Raw genomic sequence first — 20,064 nt, 5'->3', positions numbered from 1 at the left:
CAGTGGGTTAAGAACCTGACATAGTGCCCATGAGGATGTGAGTTTGACCCCTGGCCCCAGTGTGTTAAAGATATGCATTGCTGCAAGTTGCCAGCAGATGTGGCTCAGATCTGGCGTTGCTGTGGCTATAGCACAGGACAGCAGCTGTTGGCTCAGATTCAATTCCTAGTCCAAGAACTTCCATATGTTGCAGGTGAGGCCATAAAAAGAAAAAGAAAAAAAGTACATGAATTCATCACAGTTCTTGAAAATGGACTAAATTCAGCTCTGCTTGCTCAGGTTCAGGCATTCATATTCTACCAGGCCAAGAAGCAAAACGGTAGGAAAAAAAAATGAGTGAATGAATAAATGAACCAAGAGATGCATGAATAACCCTGAAGGTAAAAATGATGTCCTCAAAGATACAAAATATACCTCCAACAAATAATTTTAATTTCTGCAAATCTGCTATATCTGTAATGCTCTTATATGCCATGTTTAAATCTTTAAATTTGAGTATTTTAACAAGTAATGTAAATCAACAAGAAAATTAAGTAGAGATGGGGAACAAAGGGAAAGAGCTGCTTAGTTTGCAAAAGAATCTAAGTCATAATTATTTTAAATATTGACTTGAAATTATTTGATTTCACAAGCAAAAAGAAGTATTCTGTACATAACCTTTGACCTACTTCCACATGCAAATGAAGAACTAAGCCCATAAAGGTTAAATTACTTGCCCAAGTACAGATCTCAAAATAGAATCCTGGTCTCTGGTTTCTCAGTCTAGTGTTACCTATACTATCCTACACTACACCTCTCTTCTTCCCCTCTAGTTTCTCCCTTCAGGAACAGATACCTAACAGTGCAGTTAAGAGCAGGGCTATGGAGTTAGACTTGAAGAAGCTCAGCTCCACACTTGATTAGCCAGCTATATAACCTCTGATATGTTATTAATCTTTTTCATCAGCAAAAAGATTGATTATAGAATGATTCTATAATGAAAAAAAATTATCATGTATAGAAGTAAAAGACCTCATATTGCAAAAACGTATGGTATATATTCTTAATAATGTTAAGGTCAACTGATCCACTATTATAATCTAATAACACCTAATCACTATAATAAAACACAACAAAGAAATAGAACACTGGGAAACTTTTATGACATCTTCCAAAATTTGTGGTTGCCTAGGGTTGGGGACATAGGGATGTTGTGGGGTGATGGCTAAAGGGAGTGAGGGTTTTCTTCAGGGTAACTGAAATGTCCGAAAATTGATACAGGTGACAGATATACAACGCTGTGAATATACTAAAAGCAGCTGAGTTGTACACTTTGAAAAGATGAGTTATATGGTATATAAATTACATCCCAATAAAGCTGTATAAAATGAAGAATATTTGGTTTTCATTGCCTAAATATCTCCTGAATCATTTCATTTTCTCCTTTCCTACTGTCTCTTTTTTATGCACAAGTCACCACTGGCTCCTAACTAGGTGCAAGTGGTCCCCTGGCATCCTGTTTTGCTCTCCTCTGATTCAGCACAGAATGTTTTTTCACCTCCCAGTTTTGACATGTTCTCTCAGCCTAGACTCCTCGCTTCCCTTGTTTTAACTTGTCAGTTCCTACTCATCTTTTCGGGTCTCAGCTTCAACATCACTTCTGCCAGGAGGCCTTCCCCTAATCCAGTGGATTTAGAAATGTTCCCCTACCCTGTGTACTTTGCCTATCATACTGCTCATTTTTTATGATAATTATTTTCTGTCTATCTTCTCCACTAGACTTTCTGTATACGATGAACAGAGAAAATGTCTGTTTAATTCTAACCTCTAAAACAGTACCCGACACACAGTAGACACCCAGTAAATACTGCCTACATGAATAAATAAATGACTGAACAAGTCCCTACCTACCTCACAAAGCCTTAGCTTCTTCGTAAAATAAAGACAATGCACCAAATGTTAACTTGTCTGATTTTTCTTCCTTTCTGACATATATTCACAGGATGACCTCAAAATTCATACTATTCAACAGCCCTATTATTTCTTAGTAAAAACAACTAACTAATGAAGATATGATTAAATTGAAGTCCATTTTTATCAGTCCCTATTTGAAATAAATGAGGTTAATTAGATAAGAAAATTATCTCTGATACAAATTAGCAGTTGGGAATTATCAAAGAAAAAAATATTTAACGATATCTGTACCTTTTTAAAATAAAATATATAAATATGCTTGAAAATTAGCCCCAAATAGACTACTAGAAGCTACGTTTAAGAACTCAGATTTAAAAAGATAAAAGAACAGAACGCAATCCTGCCTCTCAGACACCATATAGTTCAGGAGAGGAAGACTATCCTGTAGAAGATTACTAAACCAAGCCGAAGCAAAAATTAAGTTCTTTTGCAGCCTCAGGGTCTTAGAGCCCCAGTCCTACACTCCTCTTGCTTCTCCTTTAATCATTCAACCCTGGCACCACATCTAGGTTATGGCCCCACACAAGTACTATATGCATCAAAAACAAGTCCCTCTCAAACTAATTCTTTGCCAACAGCAGCTATTTATGTGGCCTCCAGGTCCCAGCAAAAAAAACCTAGGAAGAAATTGGTGATCTGCTGTGTAGCTTATGTTACAATTTGGTAGTCCTACAGGCACATCTATGCTCATGTCACAGATATATTTTCTCTCAACCTGGAATCTGATACCACATGAACAAATCACCACAGCTAAAAAGTGGTGCTGTTAAATTAGTGTCCCAACTTGTTAAATATAAAAATCTCACACCTTTATTTAGCATTATTTGAAATCTCAAAATACCTTGCTTAAAAGCAAATCATTCAATGTTAACTTTAGATTAGTTTTCTGTGCTGGAGTCCCGTCCCTGCTGAGATTCTGATGCAATCCTCTTCTCCATGTTGATCTCTTTGCAATTCTGCAGTTCTTAAAAGAGTATTCAATAACTGTTTATTAGGTGAGTAAATGAACAAACTACTAAAAGGTTCATGTTAGGAAAGACTAGAAAAGTATCTCTATTTATATATTGGTCATTTATAAAACTGGATATTTCTAATTCCTAGAACATTTATAGCCTGTAAAATAAATATATTCTACACTTATGTAATAATTTTAAATTTTTACAGAATTAAAATAGAACACATTAAAATTTTAAAAAGTGCACTTTTTTTCAGATGATTCACAGAATACTTTGAGGATTTGGAAATGGCCAAAGAGCACTGCTTTGAACATCAGTTAAAACCAAACACTATAAAGCAGAGAGGAGGTGGGGAGAGTGAAGGTCTGACTCGACAGGACTTTTCAGTTTGTTTAAGGTTTGATGACTTACTTCACAGGTGTACTGATTACTTAAAGTAACATATCATAAAATTTAAGTAATATTTATTCATGTACTTTGACTTATATCCCCCAAATTAAATTTACACTTAGTATATAGAGGTGTATCTATTTAAACAAAATTGTCTTTTTAATAAAGAGAAATTAATTACTAAGGTAAATAAAAGAACCTCAAATTTATTACTATAGGTTAAGCATTTGAATTGTATAACATAAGCATGATGTTATTATTTGCAAAGAGCAGCCAAAACTTCAGAACCTTATGGCATGTTAGGCTTTTTTCTCCTAAACACTCGAATTCCAATCTTTTTTTTTTTTTTTTTTTTTGTCTTTTTAGGGCCGCACCCACAGCCTGTGGAAGGTCCCAGGCTAGGGGTCTAATAGGAGCTGCAGCTGCCAGCCTATGCCACAGCCACAGCAATGCTGCATCCAAGCCACATCTGCATCCTGCACCACATGGCAACGCCGGATCCTTAACCCGCTGAGCAAAGCCTGGGATCAAACCCGCAACCTCACGGTTCCTAGTCAGATTCGTTTCCACTGTGCCACGACAGAAACTCGCCAACCAATCTTTATGTATTAAAGACTAGTACAATCACATTCTTTACCTGCTCACTGTGATGTGAGTTACGCACTGGTCTAGAAGCCAACTATGCTCTGAGGCTTCAGGAGAACATCCCCTCTTCCTCATAATTAAGTCTGAAGGCCTGAATCTTGCACCCGATAGAATTTCAGCAAGAATTACTGACATTATTCCTTTTCCCCATTCCCTAACTGAGCAACAAAACTTTAGAATTTCAAGAATTCTCCAATCTAAAATCTTCCATAACCTAAACTTTTACACCCCACCATAGTCATCTTAACTTCCTCTGCCAAAGGAACAAGGCAATCCCACCGCAGTGAAGCTATTGTCACTGTCAAAATGATAAAAGTGTGCTCTTAGTACACACAGACTGACAGAAGAATATAATTTTTCACAGATAACTCTACTGATATAAATGTCTATTATATTAAATTTTTTTTTTTTTTTTGTCTTTTTGCTATTTCTTTGGGCCGCTCCCGCGGCATATGGAGGTTCCCAGGCTAGGGGTCTAATCAGAGCTGTAGCCACCTGCCTACACCAGAGCCACAGCAACGCGGGATCTGAGCCGCATCTGCAACCTACACCACAGCTCACGGCAACGCCGGATCGTTAACCCACTGAGCAAGGGCAGGGACCGAACCCGCAACCTCATGGTTCCTAGTCGGATTTGTTAACCACTGCGCCACGCTGGGAACTCCCTATTATATTAAATATTAAGTGGGGTGACAGGAGCTATTTTTAGAAGCCAATATTGTTTCTACTGGGAAATACATACATACATGCTCATAACATCTTTGAAAGTAAAACCTTTACAAATTATACAGTCAATATCAACACGTTCAATAGAAACAAAATGCAATCTAAATTTGTAATTTTTTATAGTAACCACATCAAAAAAAAGTAAAAATGAAAAGGTAAAACTAACTTTAATAATATTTTTTATTGAATCCACTATATCCAAAATATTATATCATATAATTAATATTAAAATGTATTAATAAGATACTTTACATTATTTTTCTATACAAAGTATTCAAAATCCAGTGTGCATCTTACATTGGACTAGGCACAATTCAGGCATCCAAGAGGCAGCACATATTACCAGTGGCTAACATACTGGATCACACAACTCTGTACTATTGTTTTCCATAAACTAAGGAAATAAGAGTGATTTACAATAGCTGCAAATATTTTATTTTATCAAGTATATTTTATTTTATCAAGTATAGTAAGTAAATTGTGATAAGAGTTAAATCAGTTTTTCTTAATAGCCTTGTGTAGCATATAAATTATGCAGTTATTTGCTATGTATACTGAGGCTTTTACAATAATCAGTCTTTTAAGAATCCAAATACATTCACATACTTCACCCAAAAATTGTCACAGCAAACCAAAATAATGCAGCACTTTGTGCCACAGCCTCAGAAATCAAGATGGAATATATACCCCACTCCAAGACAAACATTAATATTAACAGAGTTAAAGACAGCTAACTAAAATATTCTGCAGACACACTCTAAAACAAACCTAAATTATATTTAGGAACACAGGTCCAAATTTCATGAATGTTATTCAAAATTAATATAATTATATGCCATAATAATTCTCAGCTAGGGGTTTTAGTCAAAGGAGATGAACATTTTTAAATTATTCTATTGTATTTGGAATTTAATAAGGACAGATTTGCTTCGTTTTATAAATGAGAAAAACAAACACTTCGTAGATCTATGGTTAGTGGATGACAAAAAGATTTATAGAATCAAAGGCCAAAGTATGTAAAGCATACATATATAAGTAGCCATATGACACTCATAAGAAATAATCTAATACACAGTATGTTTTAAAGCTGACATTATGTTATAAATATCAACCTATTAGTTATGTTCTAATGCAAGCATTATTTCCAATATTTGATAATCCTCCACAATGAGCCCTCTACATTAAACAGATATGTCACAAAGGAAATCCAACAATGAAAAACAGAGATTACAACAATGAAAAGCAGAGACTCGAAAAACTAACCAGAGACAGTAAAAAAAAACAAATGAATAGCTCCCACAAAGTAAAAACCATGAGAACTTCAGAAAGATATACATTCAGGAAGGAAAACTACAACTAGCTGGAATCAAGTGTTATATCAGCAAACACACCAAGCTGTTGTTCTAAATAAATAATTTTTAATATGCCTGCTAAAACTATTTTCTATTTTTAGGTAACATTTTAAAATGACTAATTTTTTTTTTTAAACAGGAATAGCCTTCACCTTTCCTGACAGTCAACAATAAAGGCAACCAAGATCATTCATTATCAGCACTATCATTCAAACCATGATTCTGATTCATTTTCCACAGAAGCCCCCAAGTTTCTATTAGTCAGTCTCACAGGGTCCTACTCCAGCTTACTTTCATGCACCATTCTTATGCTCATTATCCTTTTCTAGTATTCTTCACCTATTTGGCCCTTGTCTTTAAACTTTGACACTGCTTTATCCACACAGAATAGCCTCTAAATAATTCTACCTCCTACTATAATCTTGCCTTAAACTCAAGGGATACTTTGTCCATTAGAATATTCTGTATGGTGCTCTGTAACATACCAGTAAAATTATTCACTGTTTTATGCATTAATCATTTAAAAAAAGCAGGGAAAGGAGTTGGGAGTTCAACTTAGGTAATGGCAAGAACTAATAGAAGACAAAAAAAGTAATATCTTCATATCAGCCCAATTCAAGGAGAAAGTGAAGAAACAATGGTCTTCCTCTCTAGAAGATTAAAAAGGCATATACTTTAACACCTGATGAATTATTCAGTGAGAAAAGCAGTGATATTTGCTGTTAACACAAATAAATTTGTTTTAAATTAATTCAAAGAATAAAGAGAAAAGGCAGTTTTCTAAACAGCAATAGAAAAGATGAGTAATTATACAATAATACACAGCAGAATCAAAGAGTTCCTGGAGATTATAAAAAAGGTACTACTATAATCATACTCTCAATGAAGTATTTTCAGTTCTTCAACCAGTCATTGTGAAAAGGACAGTATCCTAGCCCTGATATTGTGTGGCCTAGTCTGGGGAGATAGAAGGGAAACTTTTTAAGCTCTCCCTGGCTGAACTGAGGAAGGAAAATTTTCAGCTGGTCCCAGATTAATACCATAATATTCTATGGAGGCTGAAGTAACTGATTATAAGAAGATTATTAATACCGAGTTTCTAAGCCAAAGCTTAATTTAAAAAGCTAAAGAACTTCTCTCTGAATCTCAAGTAAATTTTTGAGAAGTCATAATATAGGAACAAAGTTAACAGAGCATATGATTTGCTTAAAGCAATTTTGCAATAGCACTAAGAAAATCCCAGAGCATCCATTCTATAACTTTCAAATTTTAAGGTCTGTATCTTTCCCATATTATTCTCTCAAAAAAAAAAAAAAAAAAAAGTTAACTTTTAAAGTTCCCTGACAAGACCAAATAGCTAATAACACATTTTTTAAAAAACCCTCAAAGCAGCTTCCTACTTTATTATCAACTCTACTTAGTTCAAATTCCTCTTCAAAAATTTTCTTTTTCTATTTATTCACATGGATATAAATAGAGAGTGCTGTGGTTTGAACTGTGTGCCCAACTGATGCACTGAAATCTTAACCCCCGGAACTTGTGAATGAGATATTATTTTGAAATAGGCTCTTTGCAGATGTAATCAAGTTAAGATGAGGCCATACTGGAAACAGCTAGGTACTAGATCCAGTGACTAGTGTCCTTATAAGCAGAAAGAAAGAAATACCAAGGAGGCCATAGAGCAGAAGGTCAGGTAAAGGAGGCAGACATGAAAGCTATGATGCCACAAACCAAAGAATGCCAAGGATTGCCAATAACCACCAGAAGCCAGAAAAGGCAATTAAGGAAGATTTGTTCCTAGAGTCTTTGAAGGAAACAAAACAAAGCCCTGTTTGATTAAACTTGTAGTCTCCAAAGCTGTAAAAAATACATACATTTCTGTTGTTTTAAGCCACCTGGTGTGTGGTAATTTGTTACCGCAGCCTTAGGAAACTAATACGGGGGAGGATGGACTAATAGTTCTGAACCTGCTTTACTTGTATAAAGGAGGCTGAACAAATATGTAAATAGGTGGTAGACAGTGGGAGGCTTCCCATTGCTAGAAAGGGAAATTATAGATATGAGAAAAAAGCTAAAAGGAGCTCTGCTGTACTTGATTAGAGTCAGAGACATCAGTATGAACTCATGTAACTTAATATAGATACTTAAAGACAGACATAATTATAGATATGCATGTATATGCAGTTTAGTATACATACTTATATAACCTAGCTCTGCCCTCTATGAGGGCACTGAAGTAATGCCACTCCAGCATTAACAAGCACTCCCAAGCTCCCAATTCTTGGTTTCTCAATACTATCTTCCAATAAAAAGAACAGGGTTCTTCAGAGAAATGGCTGATTCTAGGGCCAGGGTAGGGAAAATATAAGATGAAGATGGAACACCTTACAGTACCCAAAAGTAAGGAAATCCTCAAAATAATAAAAGGATGGGGGTGGAACACAAAGTGTCTCAGAAGAGTCAATCTGAAAGAATAACTGAGTAAGAAAATAAATATTATTAGATCATAACCCAAAAGATAAAAATACACAGTCCATACTAATACAGTGATTGAATACATAAGTACATGAGGGAAAATAGATGAGTCTTCCTTATAAAAGAATTTCAAATAATATATGTAGATATTGTTCCCTCCTTGCTTCCAAAAAATAGAATATAGGACGGGAAAAATAACAGTCTTATGGTGGAGAAATCTGGCAAACTCATCTTAATTAAGTATTCAAGGTTAAGATTACCAGTAATGTCACGTGACTGTCAGGTACCCCTTGACATGCTGCGAGCACCTGCAGTTTTCTACCCCAAAGTACAGTCTCAATCTAATCATGAGAAAATATCAAATCCCTTTTGAAGGACATTCTATAGTGTGGCTTACCAGTCCTACTCAAAACTGCTTCAGTTATGAAAAACAAGGAAAGAGTGAGAAACTGTGACAGACCAGGGGAGATTAAGGAGACATTAGAACTAAAAGTAATGTGGTATCTTGGATAGAAATTAGGAACAGACGGACACTGATGGAAAAACTGGTGAAATTCCAACTAATTCTGAAATTTAATTAAAAAATAAGTATGTATGTACATGGGCACACATTGATAGAAATTATTAGGCAGATAAATAAACAGAAGAGAAAGGACAGATATACATTAAAGAATAATTCCAAATATTAAATTCAGATACCTCCTCTTGCAGGAGGTGGAGTTTAATCCTTCCCCTCTGATTTGCATCCAAAGAATATAGAGTACAGAAGGGGGAAAAGCTTACTACACAGGAGAGAAAACTAGCAAGTCTGATACTTACACTTCCTAAGCATTTTTGAAGATTTTTAATAATATAAATTGACACCATGTTACTGAATTTCTTTTACTGGTTTAGAAGTTAGGTCTTAGTATCTGCTAAGAAAACGTTTGAGGTATTATCCTGACTTATAGCTTCCAGATTTTTAGTGTTGTCCATTTCCCTGCCCCCCGACCAAGTCATCATAATGTTGTCTTTGTTTTTTGCTGGGTTTTTTCTTTCTTTTTTTTTGGTCTTTTTGTCTTTTCATGGCATATAGAGGTTCCCAGGCTCGGGGCTGAATTGAAGCTGTAGCTGCCGGCCTACATCACAGCCACAGCAATGCAAAATCCAAGCCACGTCTGTGACCTACACCACAGCTCATCGCAAAGCCAGATCCTTAACCCACTGACCAAGCCTAGAGATCAAACTCTCAACCTCATGGTTCCTAGTTGGATTTGTTTCCACTGCACCACAACAGGAACTCCTGGTTTGGTTTGGTTTTATTTTTTTTCCTGACTTTTAGTGGCATTTCAAAAAGGAACAAAATTAGAGGACTGTGGTCATTTTGTTATCTTAAGTTAGAAATCAGCTTGAATATCTTTCTAGGTTAGTATCTATATAGCTACCTAATTAATTTACCTGAATACACAGTGAAATATTTAAGCATTTCCTTACTGACAGATATTTGATGTTGTTTCTACCTTTTCACTAAACAGTGTTACAGTGAATATTCCTATACACGTTATCTTTGTTCACCTCTGTGTGTACTGAAGCAAGGAAATACACACTTTACATACATTATTTATAAGTAATTTAACCTCTAAGTGTCTCACTTTCCCTATAAGAAGTTGTTATGAGGATTAAATGAGCTAACATGTAAATGCCTGGAAAATAGTAACACCTATATAGCTGTTAGTTATTACTGCCAAATTTCCCCCTATAAAGACCAATTATACAATGCTTCTTTTCCCATCTTTCTCAGACCCTGGATAGTACAGCCTAATTTTTGGGAAAAGGGGGCAATTTCCTTGGTGATAAGCATCTCACTGCCAAGACTTTCACTTCACTATGACTGAATTTAATCATCTTTTTGAGGTTTAGTGGCCATTTGTACTTTTTATATGAATTCTTTATTTTATCTATGAAAATGTTAAATTATGAAATGAAATTAACTTAAGGTTAAAATTTTATAAATACCTATTCAGGGGCATTATCCTTATTTGTAGGAGCTGTTTAAATAATATGGATATTATTTCCTTGTTAATTTTACTAAAAATATTTATTCCTAGTATTTCTCCTTCTATATAATATAAAAATATAAAATAAACCTCTTTTTCCTAGTATTTCTATAATTTTTGAAAGAAATCATTAATTCTTTACTCCATTTCAAATTTAGTATTTTTACAGTTTAAGGTCAGGATCAAATACACTTTTTCAGGCGTAAACCTTCCTTATTACTTTGAAATGCTATCTTTTTACATCATGTACTCAATTTCCAAATAAACAAGCATGTGTCTTTAAAAAGCACTTAGGTTGACGAAGTTCCCCTGTGGCACAGTGGGTAAAGGATCAAGCATTACCACAGCTGTGACAACTGTGGTGCGGGTGCGATAGGTGGCCCAGGAACTTCCATGTGCCATAGGCGCAGTCAAAAAAAAAAAAAAAATTAAGAAGTACTTTGGTTGATGTGTGTGTTATGGAAATGCTACATATCTAATAGAAATAGTAGGCTTATTTTACTCTCTGATTTGTTATTTGGTTCATCTGTTGTAAACTGGCCAAAGGACTTTGATTCTATGTGTTACTTTCAAAGCATCAAAAAGCAGACTCCCATGAAAGCCTGCTTTTACTCTTAAATTCCTAAGAGGTCAATGCCATGTCCTAGGCTTATTTCAATGGTTGGATCTCCTTGGAGAATAGGGCAGTACTAGGAGCCTCAGGTGATGTGGCTTAGGGTCATGCAATTCACAGCACAGTGAAAAAAATTTTTTTACAGAAATCCAATACAGAGAAGTGAGGAGGGAGGGGGAAGGAAAGCCAATCACAAAGCATATATGGGATGATTCAGTTTTATTTTAAAACTCGTGTATGTGAATAAATGCAGAGCTAAAGATCTGGAAGAACATGAAACGCAATAATAACATTTGTGACCTCTGAAAACAAAGCAAGGATGAGAAGGAAGGAAATAAAGGGAAATTTTACTTTTTCTCTATTTAATTCTATATGGGTTCAAAACTTTCAAAGACCATAAATTTAATAATATTTTAAATACAAAACATTTTGTAAAATTATATTCATCTTTACGCTATTATAAATGAGGATTTATTACCTTTTTAAAATCAATAAGGGGAAAGCAGAAGAAATACATATAAGTAGTTGACCTTAAGGAAAACCTTCACAATCATTTTTTGGTTCTTTTTCTCTTCATTTTTTTTCATTTTTATCTATATGATAAAATTTCTGATTTAATATCATTGCCTGAGTTCACAAAGTTATATACTCATTCCCTCTTAAGAACCACTGAAATAATAAAAAGGTAGTAAGATGGAAACTCAGAGCAATGAACAATATAGAACCGTCAGCAACAAGAGATTATAACAAAATGCCAGATACTGAAAAATGAAGAGTATTAATTACTGAAAAAAACACGAGTCTTGGGGATGCAGCACAGAGAGTTCACCTCTCTGGGAGAACATCAAAGAAGCTCTATCCTTGGAAATACCAAGTACAAAAGGAGGCTAAAACAGGAACCTTAACTGCAAGTCTATATATATATATATGCATTGCTTCATTGAACAAAACTGAGGACCCAGTACATAAGCAGTCCCTATTCTATGATACAAACAACAAGCAAACCCAAAAGTAAAGCAACACTATAAGTACAAAGCTGTGAGAGTGGCAGCAGAAGTATTACTGTTTCATTAGGTAGGTTTACTCCCAGGTATTTTATTCTTTTGGATGCGATGGTAAATAGGATTGCTTCCCTAATTTCTCTTTCTGATCTTTCATTGTTAGTGTATAGAAATGCCATTGATTTCTATGTATTAATTTTGTATCCCGCGACTTTGCCAAATTCGTGGATGAGCTCTAACAGTTTTCTGGTAGAGTCTTCAGGGTTCTCTAGGTATAGTATCATGTCATCTGCAAATAGTGATAGTTTTACTTCTTCCTTTCCAATTTGGACTCCTTTTATTTCTTTATCTTCTCTGACTGCTGTGGCTAGGACTTCCAAAACTATGTTGAAGAGTAGTGGCGAGAGCAGACATCCTCGTATGCTTCCTGACCTCAGCGGGAATTCGTTCAGCTTTTCACCATTGAGAATGATATTCACTGTGGGTTTGTCCTATATGGCCTTTATTATGTTGAGGTAGGTTCCCGCTATGTCCACTTTCTGAAGGGTTTTTTATCAGAAATAGGTGTTGGATTTTGTCAAAGACTTTTTCCGCATCTATTGAGAGGATCATAGGGTCTTTATTCTTCAGTTTGTTAATGTGGTGTATCACACTGATGGATTTGCAGATATTGAAGAACGTTTGCATCCCTGGGATAAATCCCACTTGATCATGATGTATGATCCTTTTAATGTATTGTTGGATGTGGTTTGCTAGTATTTTGTTGAGGATTTTTGCATCGATGTTCATCAGTGAAATTGGCATAAAATTTTCTTTTTGTGGTATCTTTGTCTGGTTTTGGTATCAGGGTGATGGTGGCCTCGCAGAATGAGTTTGGGAGTATCCCTTCCTCTGCAATTTTTTTGGAATAGTTTCAAAAGGATAGGTGTTAGCTCTTCTCTAAATGTTTGATAGAATTCGCCTGTGAAGCCATCTGGTCCTGGACTTTTGTTTGTTTCAAGTTTTTTAATCACAGTTTCAATTTCAGTTCTTGTGATGGGTCCATCCATCTTTTCTATTTTATCTTGATTTAGTCTTGGAAGATTGTACTTTTCTAAGAATTTGTCCATTTCTTCTAGTTTTCCATTTTATTGGTGTATAGTTGCATATAGTAGTCTCTTACGATCCTTTGTATTTCTGTGATGTCCGTTACTTCTCCTTTTTCATTTCTAACTTTATTGATTTGAGTCCTCTCTCTTTTTTTCTTGATAAGTCTGGCTACGGGTTTATCGATTTTGTTGATCTTTTCAAAGAACCAGCTTTTTGTTTCATTTATCGTCTCTATGGTTTTCTTCGTTTCTATTGTATTGATTTCTGCTCTGATCTTTATGATTTCTTTCCTTCTACTAACTAAGTCTCATCTGTTCGTCTCTATCTAGCCGCTTTAGATGTAAAGTTAGCTTGTTTATTTGAGCTTTTTCTTGTTCCCTGGGGTGGGCTTGTATTACTACAAATTTTCCTCTTAGAATGGCTTTTGCTGCATCCCATAGGTTTTGGAGTGTTGTATCTTTGTTGTCATTTGCTTCTAGGTATTTTTTAATTTCCACTTTGATTTCTTCAGTGATCTATTGGATGTTTGGTAGCATGTTGTTGAGTCTCGATGTGTTTGCGTTTTTGCAATTTTTTTCTTGTTGATTTCTAGTCGTATAGCGCTGTGGTCGGAAAAGATGCTTGATATGATTTCAATTTTCTTAAAGTTACCAACGTTGGATTTGTAGCCCAGGATGTGATCAATCTTAGAGAATGTTCCATGTGCACTTGAGAAGAATGTGTATTCTGTTGCTTTTGGATGGAATGTCCTATAAATATCTATTAAGTCCATCCAGTTTAATGCTTCATTCAGGGCCTGTGTTTCCTTATTGATTTTCTGTCTGGATGATCTTTCTATTGCTATAAGTGGGGTGTTAAAGTCCCCCACCATGATTGTGTTATTGTCAATTTGTCCTTTTAATGGTCTTAGCAGTTGCCTTATATATTGTGGTAAACCTATGTTGGGTGTGTAGATATTTAAAATTGTTATATCTTCTTCTTGGATTGATCCTTTGATCATTATGTAATGACCTTCTTTGTCCCTTAAGATATTCTTCATTTTAAAGTCTATTTTGTCTGATAGGAGTATTGCTACTCCAGCTTTCTTTTGATCGCCATTTGCATGAAATATTTTCTTCCATCCTCTCACTTTCAATTTGTATGTGTCCCTAGAAGTGAAGTGGGTCTCTTGAAGACAGCATATATATGGATCTTGTTTTTGTATCCATTCAGCCAGTCTATGTCTTTTGGTTGGGGCGTTTAGTCCATTAACATTTAAGGTAATTACGGATATGTATGTTCCTATTGCCATTCTATTAATTGCTTTGGATTTGTTTTTGTTGCTCTTTTTCCTTTCCTTCTTCTCTTGTTCTCTCTTCTGGTTTGATGACTATCTTTAGTGTTGTATTTGAGTTTATTTTTCTTTGTTTGTGTATCAAGACCTGTACTGTGAAAACTATAAGACAGTGATGAAAGAAATCAAAGATGACAAAAATAGATGGAAAGATATACCATGCTCGTGGACTGGAAGAGTTAATATTATCAAAATGACTATACTACCTAAGGCAATGTATAGATTCAATACAATCCCTATCAAATTACCAAGGACATTTTTCACAGAACTCAAACAAAATATTTTAAAGTGTGTTTGGAAGGACAAAAGACCCAGAATAGCGAAAGACATCCTGAAAAAGAAAAATGGACCTGGAGGAATCAGGCTCCCAGACTTCAGACTATGCTACAAAGCAAAAGTCCTCAAAACCACAAGGTACTGGCACAAAGACAGAAATATAGATCAGTGGAACAGGATAGAAAGCCCAGAATTAAACCCACACACCTACAGCCAACTCATCTATGACCAAGGAGGCAAGGATATACAACGGTGAAAGGACAGCTTGTTCAATAAGCGGTGCTGGGAAAACTGGACAGCCACATGGAAAAGAATGAAATTAGAACACTCCCTAACACCATACACAAAAATAAACTCAACATGGATCAAAGACCTAGATAGAAGACCAGACACTATCAAACTCTTAGAGGAAAATGTAGGCCAAACCCTCCCCAACATAAACAACAGCAACATCTTCTCGGATCCACCTCTGAGTGGATCGACAACAAAAACAAAAATAAACAAAGGGGACCTAATCAAACTGAAAAGTTTCTGCACAGCAAAGGAAACCCTAAACAACACAAAAAGACAACCCACAGAAGGGGAGAAAATCTTTGCAAGTGAATCAACTGACAAGGGATTCATCTCCAAAATTTATAAACACCTCCTACAGCTCAATACCAAAAAAAACAAACAACCCCATCAAAAAATGGGCAGAAGATCTAAACAGACAGTTCTCCAAAGAAGACATATAGATGGCCAAAAAACACATGAAAAGATGTTCAACATCACTCATTATTAGAGAAATGCAAATCAAAACCACTATGAGGTACCACCTGACACCAGCCAGAATGGCCATCACCAAAAAACTACAAACAGTAAGTGCTGGAGAGGGTGTGGAGAAAAAGGAACCCCAGAACACTGCTGGTGGGATTGTAAATTGGTGCAACCACTGTGGAAAACAGGATGGAGATTCCTCAGAAAACTAAACATAGAACTACCATTTGATCCAGCAATCCCACTCCTGGGCATCTATCCAGAGAAAACCACGACTCGCAAAGACACATGTACTCCAGTGTTCACTGCAGCACTATTTGCAATAGCCAAGACATGCGAACAACCTAAATGTCCATCGACAGAGGAGTGAATCAAGAAGAGGTGGTACATATACACAATGGAATATTACTCAGCCATTAAAAGGAACAAAATAATGGCATTTTTAGCAACATGGATGGACCTAGAAATTATCAAGCTAAGTGAAGTCAGCCATACAATGAGACACCAACATCAAATGCTTTCACTGACATGTGGAATATGAAAAAAGGACGTGATGAACTTCTTTGCAGAACAGATGCTGACTCATAGACATTGAAAATTTATGGTCTCCAGAGGAGACAGTTTGGGGGGTGGGGGGATGTACTTGGGTTGTGGGATGGAAATCCTATGAAACTGGATTGTTATGATCATTATACAACTACAGATGTAATAAATTCATTTGAGTAAAAAAAAAAAAAAAAAAAAAAAGTATTACTGTTTCAGCTCAGTCACCAAGGGAACCTTCCTATGCAGAAGGAATGTAAAGAAAGAGACATGAAAAAAGTAAAGTTGCAAGGAAGGAGAATAAGAATTATTTTTAAAGCAATGATGATAATACAAAGAAAATGCACTAAGCAATTTAAAAGTCATATCACTAAATTTTAAGACATTTTTAAAAGTTATTACCTCCAATTTTAGAGATTAAAAATCTGAGGCCCAAAGAAATGAAGAATTATTCTAGGTTGCACAGATAATTAAGTGATAACACATTTAACCAAAACTTAAGCTCTCAACCACCATACTGATAAGAGCAGTCATTTCATCTTTTGGGGAAGTGGTTCACTCAATTATATAATAATCTAATTAATTATACGATCTCTAAAGACCCATCCAGGAGTTCTCATTGCAGCTCAGCAGGTTAAGAACCCAACATTGTCTCTGTTAGGATGTGAGTTTGATTCCTGGCCTCACTCAGTGGTTAAGGATCTGGCGCTGCCACAAGCTGCAGCATAGGTCACAGATGCAGCTCAAATCCACTATTGCTGTGGCTGTGGTGTAGGCCTGCAGCTGCAGCTCTAATTCAATTTCTAGCCCAGGAACTTCCATGTGCCACAAGTGCGGCTGTAGAAAGTAAATAAATCAACAAATACTCATTCAATTCTAACACTATGACTAATTATTACCAAAAGGGAATAATCCTGCTATATCACTTATAGTTTAATAAAGTAACCAAAAGCTTGAAAAAATATGTCTATATAATATTTTCATTAATATTTGAGGAATATCACTCGCCTCCTAATGAAAGTAATGTCCTTAAAAGCAATATTTTTTAAATATAATAAATTTTTACATTTAGAAAAAGTTAAATTTGAGTTAGTTTCTATTTCCTTCTGGAAATCTAATTCTTTTAGTGTATCAACTTCTTCTTAAGAATTTGAAATCAACTTCAAAAGCAATACACATAAAATACTATACTAAAATGCTACTTCAAATCAACTAAGTAGAAAACTCTACTACACAACCATCAATATAATATAACCTGTCAACTTTATCCCAAGGGTCCAAACATGAATGACATTACTTGAACAAAGTTACAATAAAATCAATAGTTCTAAGAGCATTCATTCACAAACTAAATAAGATTGTGGAAACAGGATATAAAATGTTAAATTTAGAGAAAGTAAAAAGGAAAGTAAAGAAACAGTAGTATATATATAAATTATTTTCACCTTTCAATTTAACAAAAGAATTTGTCATATACTTAATAGATTTTTTTGTAATTCATATTCTCATTTATTTATCTTTTACTACCTTTGTATATATTTTCTTCCTTTCCTTAAGTTATATGTTTTAGTCAAGTGATATTCGATACAAGAAATTAACACTCTATGCAACTTCCAGCAAAGTTATCAGATATAGTAATAGTTATTTAAGTAAGAATTTTTTTCTGGAGTTCCCATCATGGTGCAGCGGAAACGAATCTGACTAGGCACCATGAGGTTGCAGGTCTGATCCCTGGCCTCATGCAGCGGGTTAAGGATCTGGTGTTGCCGTGAGCTGTGGAGTAGGTCACAGACGTGGCTCGGATCTGGCCTTGCTGTGGCTCTGGCATAGGCTGGCAGCTGTAGCTCCAACTGGACCCCTAGCCTGGGAACCTCCATATGCCACAGGTATGGCTCTAGAAAGACAAAAAAAAATTTTTTTTTAATTTAAAAAAAATTTTAGAAAGAATTTTTTTATGCTGTATAGCCCAGGGAACCATATCTAATCACTTGCGATGGAACATAATGGAGGATAATATGGAAAAAAAAGAATGTATATAAATGTATAACTGGGTCACTTTGCTGTATAGTAGAAATTGACAGAACATTGTAAAACAACTATAATTAAAAATTTTTTTAAGTTTTTTTTTTGTTTGTTTGTTTTTTTGCTTTTTTAGGGCTGATTTTATGGTATATGGACATTTCCAGGATAGGAGTCAATTGGGAGCTACTGCTGCTGGCCTATACCACAGCCAAAGCAACACAGGATCCGAGCCACATCTGCAACCTACACGTTGGCAACCTACACCACAGCTCACACCAACACCAGATCCCTGACCCACTGAGAGAGGCCAGGTATCAAACCCACCTATTCATGGATACTAGTTGGATTCTTAACTTGCTGAACCACAAGAGAAATTCTTCTCTCAGCAAATGAACAACTAAACAGAAAATCATCAAGGATACAGAAAAAAAAAAAAAAATCAACACTACCAACCAACAGTATGTACTTGACATCTATAGAACACTCAACCCAACAACAGCAAAGGGGCATTCTTTTCAAGCACTCACAAAACATATACCAAATAGTCCATATGCTAAGACCTAAAACAAACCTTGATAAATATTTTAAAAAATGGGAGTTCCCGTCGTGGCGCAGTGGTTAACGAATCCAACTAGGAACCATGAGGTTGCGGGTTCGGTCCTGCCCTTGCTCAGTGGGTTAACCATCCGGCGTTGCCGTGAGCTGTGGTGTAGGTTGCAGACGCGGCTCGGATCCCGCGTTGCTGTGGCTCTGGCGTAGGCCGGTGGCTACAGCTCCGATTCGACCCCTAGCCTGGGAACCTCCATATGCCGCGGGAGCGGCCCAAGAAATAGCAACAACAACAACAACAAAGACAAAAAAAAAAAAAAAAAAAAATTTTTAAAAATGAAATCATAAAGTATGTTTCTGATCACAATGTAATTAAACTAGAAATTAATAACAGATAGCAGGAAAATCTCAAAACACTTTGAAACTAAACAGCATACTACTAAATATTCCTGGGGTCAAATAGGAAGTCTCAAGATAAAGTAAGAAACTATAATGAACTGAATGAAAACACAAAATATCAAAATTTGTGAAACACAACTAAACCTGTGCTGAGAGAGAAATTTATAGCACTAAATGAATACATCTTAGCAAAGTTTCAAATCAATTATTGTAAACACCCAACTTAAAAACTTAGAAAAACAGCAAAATAAACCCAAAGCAGAAAGATTATAAAGAGTATAAACCACTGAAATTATTAAACACAGGAAACAAGAGAAATCAATGAAACAGAGTTGATTCTTTGAAAATGTCAATAAAATTGACAAACTGATATCAAGACTGAAAGATAAAAAAGATGACACAAATTACCAATACCAGGAATGGAAGAGGGGATATCACTACAGAGGCTACAGACATGAATGAGATATAAAAGAATTCTATGAACAACTCAACACACATAAATTTGACAACTTGGACAACTTTCTCAGAAATAAAATAAAACAAAAAACCTGCCACAACTCATCCAACTTTAAAGAGAATCTGAATAGTCCTTTATCTGTTAAGGAAATTTGATTAATGACTTTAAAACTATTAAAAAAATTTCTAGGCCCAAATGGTTTCACTGAAGAATTCCACCATTCTTCCATTTAAAGAAGAATTAGCATCATTTTACACATTTATCTTCCAGAGAAATACGAGGGAAACTTCCAGATTCATTTTATAAAGCTGGTATTATTCTGATATCAAAATACAACAAGAAAGTAACCAACAGAAAACTGCAGACCAATATCCCTTACGGATACATTTAAAAATTCCCTAATAAAATATTAACAAATAGAATTCAGTAATACATAAGAAGAATTTTTACACCATCACCAAACAGATTTAATTCCAAGAATGGAAAGCTGGCT

General features: G+C 35.3%; 1 protein-coding gene and 1 long non-coding RNA gene across 5 annotated transcripts in view; both read right to left on the bottom strand.

Annotated features, from left to right (window-relative positions):
• Positions 1-20,064, bottom strand: part of CEP85L (centrosomal protein 85 like) — a 163,338-nt gene that overhangs the window by 125,344 nt on the left and 17,930 nt on the right. The gene's annotated exons all lie outside the window — the stretch shown is intronic.
• LOC146406049 (uncharacterized) lies at positions 13,198-18,975 on the bottom strand. Its single transcript, XR_014804829.1, has 2 exons — positions 18,120-18,975; positions 13,198-18,015 (listed from the first exon to the last, which is right to left on the bottom strand). It is a non-coding gene; the product is annotated as an uncharacterized LOC146406049 (long non-coding RNA).

The sequence above is a fragment of the Sus scrofa genome, chromosome 1, assembly GCF_054392235.1.
Source record: "Sus scrofa isolate SSC_HxYL_T2T_F1_AM1 chromosome 1, Sscrofa_HxYL_maternal_Yorkshire_Landrace_v2.0, whole genome shotgun sequence".
Taxonomy (NCBI): domain Eukaryota; kingdom Metazoa; phylum Chordata; class Mammalia; order Artiodactyla; family Suidae; genus Sus; species Sus scrofa.
This window is presented reverse-complemented; position numbering and strand designations above follow the sequence as displayed.